The 10,266-nt window shown below is 43.0% G+C and overlaps 1 protein-coding gene and 1 long non-coding RNA gene across 7 annotated transcripts in view; one reads left to right on the plus strand and one right to left on the minus strand.

The window, feature by feature from the left end:
- Positions 1-10,252, minus strand: part of LOC112551463 — an 18,307-nt gene extending 8,055 nt beyond the window's left edge. The window contains exon 1 of the long non-coding RNA XR_003095776.1: positions 10,071-10,252. This is a non-coding gene — a long non-coding RNA (uncharacterized LOC112551463). The remainder of the gene's footprint in view (positions 1-10,070) is intronic.
- Positions 1-10,266, plus strand: part of TBC1D1 (TBC1 domain family member 1) — a 192,621-nt gene that overhangs the window by 22,866 nt on the left and 159,489 nt on the right. The window lies entirely within an intron of this gene.

A 10,266-nucleotide genomic window follows, 5' to 3' on the forward strand; every position in this document is an offset into this window, starting at 1 on the left:
ACACATGCATTTCCACTGCCATCAGGAACCTTCTGCAGCTTATGATCTTTCTTACTTTAGATGTCTTTGCAGAGGGAGACTAAAGCAGTAGTGGGCTGGGGGTCCTATGCCTCTTCAGCTGTACTAGCAAGGACCACGTCATCTGCAGACGGACACTTCCACCACTGCACTCTGCACAGCCCCAAATCACTCTCTGCTCCATGTGCCACAATACTCTGCCCCCTGAAGGAGGGAGGGGGAGCCCAGTGTCCCTGGTGTTGCAGCCAGAGTGATGTGGGGACTGGTAGCTGAGAAGAAGCCTGGGGGCTGAAACTTAACCCCTTGCTGGCGTCATGCAGTCCACAGGTCACCAGTTAGACATGCCTGGTCTGAAGTAGATTCTTGAGATCTCTACATGAAATGTTGGTCCTATTGTAGTCAATGGAGGTTTCAGCAGGGCCAAGATTTTATCTATATCTTTGGAGGTGGTGGCTGGGTGGTTGTTGACCAGTCTTTAATCAACATCTGATTGGCTGCAGAGGAGAATCTTCAGTCCAATGCCTGGGTTGGAGCCAGGGACAATGTTATAGGCTATGAGACTCATTCTTCATTGTCATGTATAGAAACATTTCTTCTACTGTCTTGCTGACTGGGACACTGGAAGCACTGCTTCATCTGACCTCAGACTGCCACCCTTTCACTGCCCTGCAGCATACAAGAAAGTCCTTTATGTTGGATGGTCATTGGGCGTTTTGTGATGGAGGGAACATCATTTGGGATAAGTGTATCAAATAGCTTGGTCTGAGGAGTTTTAAACTTAAGACATAGCCACGTAATACATGACATCAGTGTACTTCTCTGTCTCGGCCCTCATTTTGGAGTCAAAGTCCATTGTAATTTGTTGTTCCTTCACTATTATTGTAGAGAATTTTGTACCTCAGAAATAGAGAAGTGTGGAACTGAGATTACAGAAGTGTTCTTTACACCCGTGTTTCAGAGTCATTTTTATGATGACAAGCATTTAGCATTTCCTGTGGTTGAGCCTCAGAGTTCTGAAGCTACTGGTTTATCAAGGCTAGCACATACTCTGAGACAGGTTAAACAGAGCCACTTATCTATGGCAGTGATTCTCAGTGAGACTGCCCCAACACCTTGGAGTGTGTTAAGATCCTTTAAGGGGTGCTGGGAGGGCGCTACAGTGTTAGCACCATTAGGTTTGTAAACATGATTTACAAGATAAACCCAGAGAATTCAAATAAAAATCCATAGTTGTGTTCTTTCTGAGTGTTTTTGCAACAGAAAAAAATGCTCCATTATTTTTCTGTAGTCAAAAAAGAAGGCAGCCTTAAGAGCTGGCATATTCTGAGGGTTGCCTCAAGTCTATCCAGGCGTGCCTTGCATCTATAAAGATTGAGAACCACTCATCTCAACCCAGGCATCCCATTATAGAGTATCTGAGCTCCTCATAATCTTAACACATTTATTGTTACAAAACCCCTTCCCCCCCCCCCCCCCCCCCCACACACACACTGTAGAACTGCTACTTCTGTTTTACTAATGCAGAGCAGAACAGTGAAGAGACTGAGGCCCAGATCCACAAAAGAATATAGGCCTGCATCTCAAAATGATTCCCAGCCTGCACCCATGCTCTAAGTCAGTGGTAGGCAACCTTTTCTGGCTGCAGGCTGGGATGACTGATGTTGGGACGGCAGGATGGGGAGAGTGCCCATGATCTGTCCTTCTTCCTGCTGCATTACCAAGAGACTGCTCACAGAAGGTGTTCCCAGCTGCTGAATGTTGCTGAAACCCATGTCCATGGGCCAGGTCCAAAGGGTTCCAATGCTCTCCAACGTGTTCTGATTAGAACACGTTGGAACGTTTTAATTGAAACGCACCAGCGTGCTGCAGTGTCTCTTGTATTCACATCTCAAAATGGTGGTGGGGCACTTTAAAGTTTGGCGAACATCTCTTTCCCCCACCCCACCCCAGAGTACCTGTATAGGCACCCAAAGTGACTAGGGCACTCATTTGGGAGAGTTGGATTCCGGTCCCTCCTTCTAGGGCCCCAGGAAGCTTGTGTGCTGAGGAGGAAATTGAGCTTGGAACTTCTGAAACCCAGGCTAGCACAATAACCTCTAGGCTGTTGTTCTTGTATCTTGTATCTACCACACTATGAGCACTGCTTGTCTATATTTCATTTCTTTTCCTCTTAGGTTATCAGAGGTCGTGTGTGGCCTTAGAGGACTCCCTCCTCTAGAGGAATTTTTTTTTCACTTCCTAGATGCTGTGAATCATTGCATACTTTTCCTTCTTTCATTCTCCTTACTTCTGGGCAAGGAAATTTGTGTTGCTTGTGCCAAAAATCTCATTGAGACTTTCTACATACAGGCCGTAATAGGTTCAGTATATTTGTACGGGTTGTTTTTGAAGTTATCTGAAATACTTTGAGTGAGTTTGTTTCCGAAACGTCGTTGTGTAATAAGTTATTTATGAGTTTTTTGTTCTGGAAATGATGGTTGCACCACTATGTAATGAAATGCAGTTTCTCAATCAGTTTTGGTCCTGGAGGACGGGGGAAATGGGTGCAGGAAAAGAATGAGCACGCACTCCACACTCTCTTTTGCAGCGTGCTCTTCGGTGGTGTGTTCCAAAAGCCTTCATGCTCTAAATGCAGTAAGCTACAATATGCATTTACAAAAAAACCAAAAACTAATCACGGGATGGTAGAAGTCAAACAGAAGAGGTCAGCAAAGAGAAAACAATTACATTCATTTTTGTATATAAAAAGAAAATCATTCAAGTTCCAGAGTAGCACACAGGTATTTATGATTTATATCTGTTTCTAAAATCAGATGCTCTGTAAGTGTCTTACACATCAGAACCAATTTTAATATTATAATTTAAAACTCAGTTTAAAATGAGGAGTATAATTTAACCACATAAGACTAGAGGAGACCTCCAGGGTCATTAAGTTCAGTCCCCTGTTTTTGCGGCTAAGCCACAGGGCCGCAGAGCTGCTTAACTGATTTTCTGAATATTCATTTTACATGGGCAAATTTCTGAGCTAGAGTATATTACACAACCAGTGACACCTTTCCATAAATTTCAGCATAATGGGAAAGGTAGCTTGAATTGTGGAGTGCAAGGCCATTCCTGTTTCAGTGCTTGCTTTCAGTGCTCCTAAGCTTGCCAAATGGTCCCAAAGACCAATGGACAGCTAAGCACAATTTAAAGCAGGTCTGAGATAGAAATCCTGCTTTGACTCCTTGGGTTTTGATAGGCTTGCTTAACCAAGCCCAATGCCTTAGGTATCCTAAAAGAAGAGCTTTTTCATCGAGGCTACTTTGGAAGAAAAAACAGACAACATAGTTTACTTGAAACAGAGAGGATGAAAACAACAACGTGGTGGGAGAAGAATAATATTCCACTGGTGCTCCAGAGCTGTTGGACTCCTCAGATGAGTACAGGCGCTGTTCCCAAAGGGGCTTGAGGAATAAGTTGTTACTGTCAGTGTTAACTTATACAATGAAAAGTATGCCGTGAGAAGAACTTTGAGGATGAGCATGGGCAGGAGGCTTTGCAAAGATAAGTGGCTTCAGTAAGGGCAGCACAGATGAAGATACAAAAACATTGGGAAAGCCACAGACTTTAGGCTGTTACACATATTTTGCAATTACATCATTAATTGTGCAATTCATTTAAACCAGTTACATTTGCAAATTAATTATTACATCATAAAAAGATCCATCCAGCTATAAAGTTAGAGGTGGAAAATGTATAATAACTTTATACCTATTTTCTATCAAGCTTTAATTTGAATGTGTAGCGTAGGTATGACCCCGTGGCTAGGAGTGCCATCAGCTGATGGGCCTCCCAGATGTGGAGGTGCACCATGTGCTGACATGGCTGGGAGTCTTATAGCTGACACGTCTCCCAGCTGTGGCACCCTTTCATGCCATCCTAGGCTCCCTCTGCACTGGCAGTAAGGCATGATAGAATCTGATGTTGGATCCCACAGTCAAGCCTCCTGCCATATGTCATAACCCAAGGGTATGATTTTGTGTGCGCTTCGGCACTGCAGAATTATTTTCCGCCACGAGGAGCTTTCTTTGCACGGTGCAATTCTCAGTTGCAAAGAGAAGACCCCGGTGCAAAGGAGTTCCCGCCACCCGCGTGCAAATTTGTTCCTCACTATTGGCCAGTTCTAAATTATTCCCACGTGGTGGCTAGCGATTGGCTTGCTAGCCGTATAAGAGGCTTGAGCGGCTTCCGCCCAAGTTGGAGAACTCCAAGGAGAACCCTGCAAGGGAGGACTCCACAACCATCTGGAGGAGGAGAAGGAGGACTTCACATCTTGTGAAGAACTCTAAGCGCTGCGGAGCCTAACAAACCCAGCGTGTGCCTTAAGAAGGATATAGGGGCCTGATCAACCTCTAGCCTCTCCCCATCGCTGCCTAATCCCTCGACGAACCCTTCCCTGCGCGCTCGTTCCACGGAGCCTAGCAAACTTCGTGTGTGTGTGTATCCAGAGCTCTTTCCGAGTTATTTCAAGAGGCTCGAGTTTTTCTACGGGTCTTGTTCGTACGAGTTTTGTAACTGCAACTTAAGCGAAGTTTTCTCCTGCCTGCACCGCGACCATCTACGGTGTAAGTAAAATAATCTTTAATCAACCGCTACGCGTCCGTGCCTAATTCTAGTCCGCCGGCCTGCATTCCCTGACCCACGTGCCAGGGCTGCTGGCCACAGCCCGCCGCGCGCCCCCGAAAGCCTCGGACCGCTCCCGGCCTGCACACCATACACGTGTGGCAGAGCAGGAGGCATGGTTGTATGAATCTTGCATCAAATGCTATCAATGCCTTTAACTAAATGTCTTAGAATCAGAATAATTTGTCCTTTATGTGGGAGGTAAACCTGATCTATGAAGCAAATGAATACTAAGGACACTAATGTATAAATAATAATAAAAATATGACCACCTAGTAAATGTATTTTTTCATTCTTGTCTTTGCAAATCAAAGGGTCTGAATAACAGCTTTTACTCTGCTTTCTCTCTCTCTCTATAGAAGCTGGCATATAACTTGTTATATGTTAGTATGTTACAGAGCTGCTGGTGGACTGACCTCTAGAGGATATACTGGGCATGTCTACATGTACATTACATTAAGGTGACTGAATAAACTCCAGCGCAGTTTGACCCGGAGTAAACTAATCTGGATGTCGCCATCTACACATGCATTTAAGTGCAGTAATTTACTTGACCATCAGATGGTCAGTTTACTTGACCATCAGTACTTGTGCCTGACAGGACTATCCAATCGTACAGTAAATTAGTCTACACCAGCCTAATTGCCGCACATGTGTAGACAATACACTGCAATAAAATAGGCTTCTGCTTTTTGTTTGTTTTTTGGGGTTTTTTGGTGTGATTTTTTTAAGTTCACTCCAGCACTAACGTTTTAGTACTTGATTGCTTTTATTGCCTTGTCCAAAGGAACCTCTTTCCTTGCTTTGCTTATTTGTTACTTCACCAAGAAAAATTACAAGTGGATGACAATGGGTCAAAACTCTATTACCTTGCAAGAAAGTTTTGGTGGACTTGCGGTTTTCTAAGGCAGCGTGGAAGACATAGCTTGCGGGCCAGATTCAGCCCACAGAGCTTCACCATCTGGACTGTTGGGCTATCAGCTGGCAGCTGGAGGTTGAGGGATGTGGTTGGGGGGCATGGCCTGCCACAGAATCCTTAGACTCCAACAGACAGGGCAGTTGGTGGCAGGTGGGTGAGCAAAGGCTAACACAGCCTGCAGCCACTTGGTTGGTTGCCAGTACTATGGCAAGTTGCTGCTTGCCCTGCCTTTGCCGCTGCTGGCCCCACTGCTGCCCTGCCTTGTGACAGGGCTGGGGCTAGTCCTGCCTTGGGCTGTCATGCAGTCTGGAGCATGAAGCGAGTTTGACATCCCTAGCTTAAGGGTAACTTAATTTGGAAAATAAATTTTAAATTTTGGAGATCCCAAAGGACCCTTATGTTCCCTCTGTTGCATCTCTAGTTAAAAAACACCGTAAGGTCTTTCAATGAGAGATTGTGTCCACCTGCATGTTTGTACATCACCTGGCAGGACACAGTGCCCTAACAGAGTGAGCTTTCTGGCTGCTGTAGTAACGCATGTAATAACGAAACAGGCAAAAACCACAGAATTAACCTTGCAAGTGATACTGACCGATTCTTTTCAGCAACTTGTCCTCTCACCATGTACACAAGCATTTGAGCTGAACGTATGATTCTGTGAAGAGGACTACTTTAATAAAGGAAGTCTCTTGCATTTCCTGTAGTTACCCTTTTCTGTGGCTTACTAAAATTAATTTTAAGACTGAAACACATTTAGAAGAACAAATGCATGCCTAGACTCAATTATAAGCACTAAGAATTCAGAAAATCTAATTAAATTAATCGGATACTAATTTTTTTAGCATGTTTGTAATAAACTTGTGAGATTAAAGCACAAGAGGTTATAATTCTTTTGATATACCTTTTACGATGATCTTCAGTATAGTGTTTTAAGTCTCTGAAATCAGTTTTTAGAGGAGAAAAGACATATGGCTAGTCAAAACAGGTTTCTATAAGAATATTCAGTCTTGACTAATTCAGGTATCAACTGTCACGTCACAAAACTCTAAAAATAGTCTAATCTAGTTAAGAGAAAACATGTTTATTTTAAAACAACAATATTTTTAAATTAATAGTTTAAAAGATATATTGGCCAAAAGCAGATGATGATGAAGCAAGAGTGCCATCCTTCAGAGAGCTGTTCAGGGAAATTTCTCCCAATATGTAGATGTCTTGCTGTATATACCAGACTGCAGGACCAGGGTCTAGAACAATTCATTTTGCCTGATCCATCATGACGATGTAAAAATAAAATCCATTAATTTTTGTTTGTGATGCTTCACCAATTTATTTCTAAAGCTGGGTTTTTAACTTGCTCAGAAATAAGTTTAACAAACATATGGAGTTAGTTAATGTTCAGAATCATAGAGGACATAGGCAGAATAAAACTTGTAGCCAATTTCATTAATTTTTTATTTTAACAAATGGCTTCATAGGATGAGCTCTAAGCACACTGTAAAACAAGGCAACTAATTAATACTAGCAAGTCAAATGGACCACCTTTTTCAGATTGCTTTATGTGCTCCTTACAGTGGGGCCTGTTCACGCAAAAGCCTGAGGGAATGACCCTTCACTGTGCCAAGGTCATTGGATCTGGGCTGTGTCTGACTAATGAGTTAAATGCAAGAGCAAAGCTGAGAAGGCATTTTATAATTTGAGAAACTATTTCAGCAGCATGACCTCCCATCCTGCTTTATGTCAAAGTGAGTAAGTATAATAAACCACATCATAAAAATAATGCTTTCTGTTGCCCCGTGAAGGTATGCTATGTTTTTTTTGTTTTGGTTTTGGGGGGGTTTCTGTGCTTCTACTTTTCTGCACTCTCCATTGATGTCATGCTGCAGACAAGACTTGGAGAAATACTTCTTAAAATGACCTGTGTGTCTGGATAAAGATAGGTCTAAACATGCAATTGTATCTACACACACCTGGCTTCAGGGTCCATTAACATGGTTCCAATTGCATCAGGGTCATAATGCCTACTTAGACGTTATTGTCATTGGCACAAAGGTGAGGTGTGTGGTCCTGCCTCTTCTCCCTGGCACTAACCACTACACCCACTTTCCTTCCTGTCAGCAATACTGTACAGTAAAATGTGTTGGGTCACCTTGTAGAGTATGCTATCTAATGTTGGCTGTGTGGTCACATAATGAAAGACCCGCCTGTAATGTACTTTCACATACAGTGCCATAGCAAGGAGGGGAGGGGGCAAGTGGGGTGACCGCCCTGGGTGCTGAAGCGAAGGAGTGCCAACAGGCGCTGCCTAGCCAGGGCAGGACACAGGATGGAACCGTGAGTGGCTCATTTGGGGGGGTGCGGGGACGGGGGAAGGGTGGCTCCCACCACTATATGCACTCTTGAGCAAGCAGGCATGTACTCCCTGGATCTATGCATGGGGCAAGGGTGGGCTGCCTCTGTGGGCTTTGCCCCAGGCACCAAACTTTGTTTCTGTGGCACTGTTCACATACTTCAGCACAGAAATTAACATGCAAGGAGGAAATTTGTCTTTAGTAAGTCCTGCACTTAAACCTGGGATTAATTGGAGATGTTTATTTGGAGATGTTCATTTGTTTATAGACTGTCATAAAAATATGAACTTCAGTGGTTTGATCCTGCAAATATTTATATGCATATTTAATTCTATGCACATGAATAGGTCTGTTAAAGTCAAGAGGACTCCTTTAATGTAAAATCAGTGTATGTAGAAATGTTAGCACAGTTGGGGGTCTAAAGATGCTTCCTCAGCCTAATGAAGGGTGTTTGTACCCAAAAGCTTACTAAGAAGAATTTTTCTAACTATTTGAGTTGGCTTAATAAAAGATATTGGATTTACTCAAAGAACCTTGTCTGCCTCAAGCTTACCATTACACTTAGGTAGTTTATTTGTTTTATAACTTGTTTTTCCGTTGATAGTTAAGCAGTTCAAGACGCTTTCATATGGATTGTGTCACAGAGAAGTATATCCAATTTATATATTTGATTTTTTAAAATATTTTTCATGAAACAGTACCTTTTTTTAAACAAAGAAGCAGAATTGTTGTTAAGATGTTATGAAAAATTAGTTATAATGCAATAAAAACATTTAGGAGAATTTTATGTTAGTTAACATGGTTTGGTTTTGCAGCTACAAAACAGTCCAGGTTTATGCCTTTAATTTAAAATGCAAATGGAAGCATAGCATCTGTCTCAGAAGCCATAAAATACTGGACTCTAAAGAAGAGCTTAACTTCATTCATCATTTTTATTTCTTTGCTGATGGCTAAAAATTATTCTAGCGTGCGTCTGCCAGTACAAACAAGATCAGTCTCTACAGGCTTCTGTAATTGAAATCTAACTCTGAGGCATTTCTAAATGTTGTGTCAAGAAGTCAGGGCCTCTTTAGTTTGCCCTTCACAAAAATAGCTTCAACTCAGTTTCTTATGAGACAGTTGGGTGTTTTTGCTTTAGTGCATGCCTCAACAGGTCATGACTGTGGGTGAAGTTTTACTGAAATGAGGCCCTCAGATTTTCAAAGAAGGGTGGGAAATTAGGGGGTGAGGGGAGGGTGGGAGAGTTGTCTTTTTAATTTCGTGAAACACAGTACAATATCTCACCCAGCAGCATTTTCTCATGTAGTCAAGGCTTTTGAGAATTCTATAAAAGCAGAATATAAACTTCAGATATTACATACCAGATTGGAAAGCTCTTCATATTTTGGATTTGGTTTTTTTTTTCTCCTCTCCTCTTTCACAACGGCTTGTAGGTTTTAACGTCTTAAGAGGAAGTGCTTAAGTGCCACTTAGTGGCTGTCCAGATGAAATGTAAGAGAGTTCTCATGGCAAAAAGTTGTTTAGAACACTTTCTACCACCGGAGGCATTCCTTACTTTGATTTACAGGAATATAGGCTGGATCCATGGTTGATGGCAAATTTGAGATTTGGATCAGGTGCTTGGTCTCATATGTAGACAAGGTTCCTTGGGTGAATTTGATATCTTTTATTAGACCAACCCAAATGGTTGGAGAATAGTTATTAAGCAAGCTTTCGGGTTCAAAAACCCTTCGTCAGGCTCAGGAAGCTGCAGCAGTTGGTGTATGCTCTTCCTGGTCTCATATGTCCCATTTTAATGATCTTTGCTTCTAAAATAGTCCTTTTGGACAACCCTTGTGGGTTCAGAAATATACACAAGCACTAAAAAATCTAGTGTTTTAACTAGGGGTGTAAATATTGTTTAAATAATTACCTTTTTAAACTCCTCTAATGATACTGGTTAAATGGTTAAGGAATAACATATTGCACATGTGGGGCAGATCTCCCATGCCTTCCCATCCCCAGCAGATCTTGCTGCAAAGTGGAGCTGGGCACCCCCTTGCCCCTTCCTTGCTCAGCAGCAGCATCTCCCTGCACCTTCCCCTGCTGTTCCCAGGTGGGGACTGGCCCTATGTACTCACTTGTTCTCCCATCTGTGCTGCTCTCTGCATAGGTGGTGGGGGAGCCTGCTCCGGCCTGGCTGCCGGCTGTGCTGTGCTGCTGCCCCCAGTAATGCTGCAGAAGGCCAGAGCGAGGCAAGCTGGCTCCGACCAGGTTGGGGGAGGAGGTGGTGGCAACCCCCACAACCCATGTGAAACCGTGGGTGGCAGCAGCCAG

The sequence above is a fragment of the Alligator sinensis genome, unplaced genomic scaffold (genome assembly GCF_000455745.1).
Source record: "Alligator sinensis unplaced genomic scaffold, ASM45574v1 scaffold412_1, whole genome shotgun sequence".
Classification (NCBI taxonomy): Eukaryota; Metazoa; Chordata; order Crocodylia; family Alligatoridae; genus Alligator; species Alligator sinensis.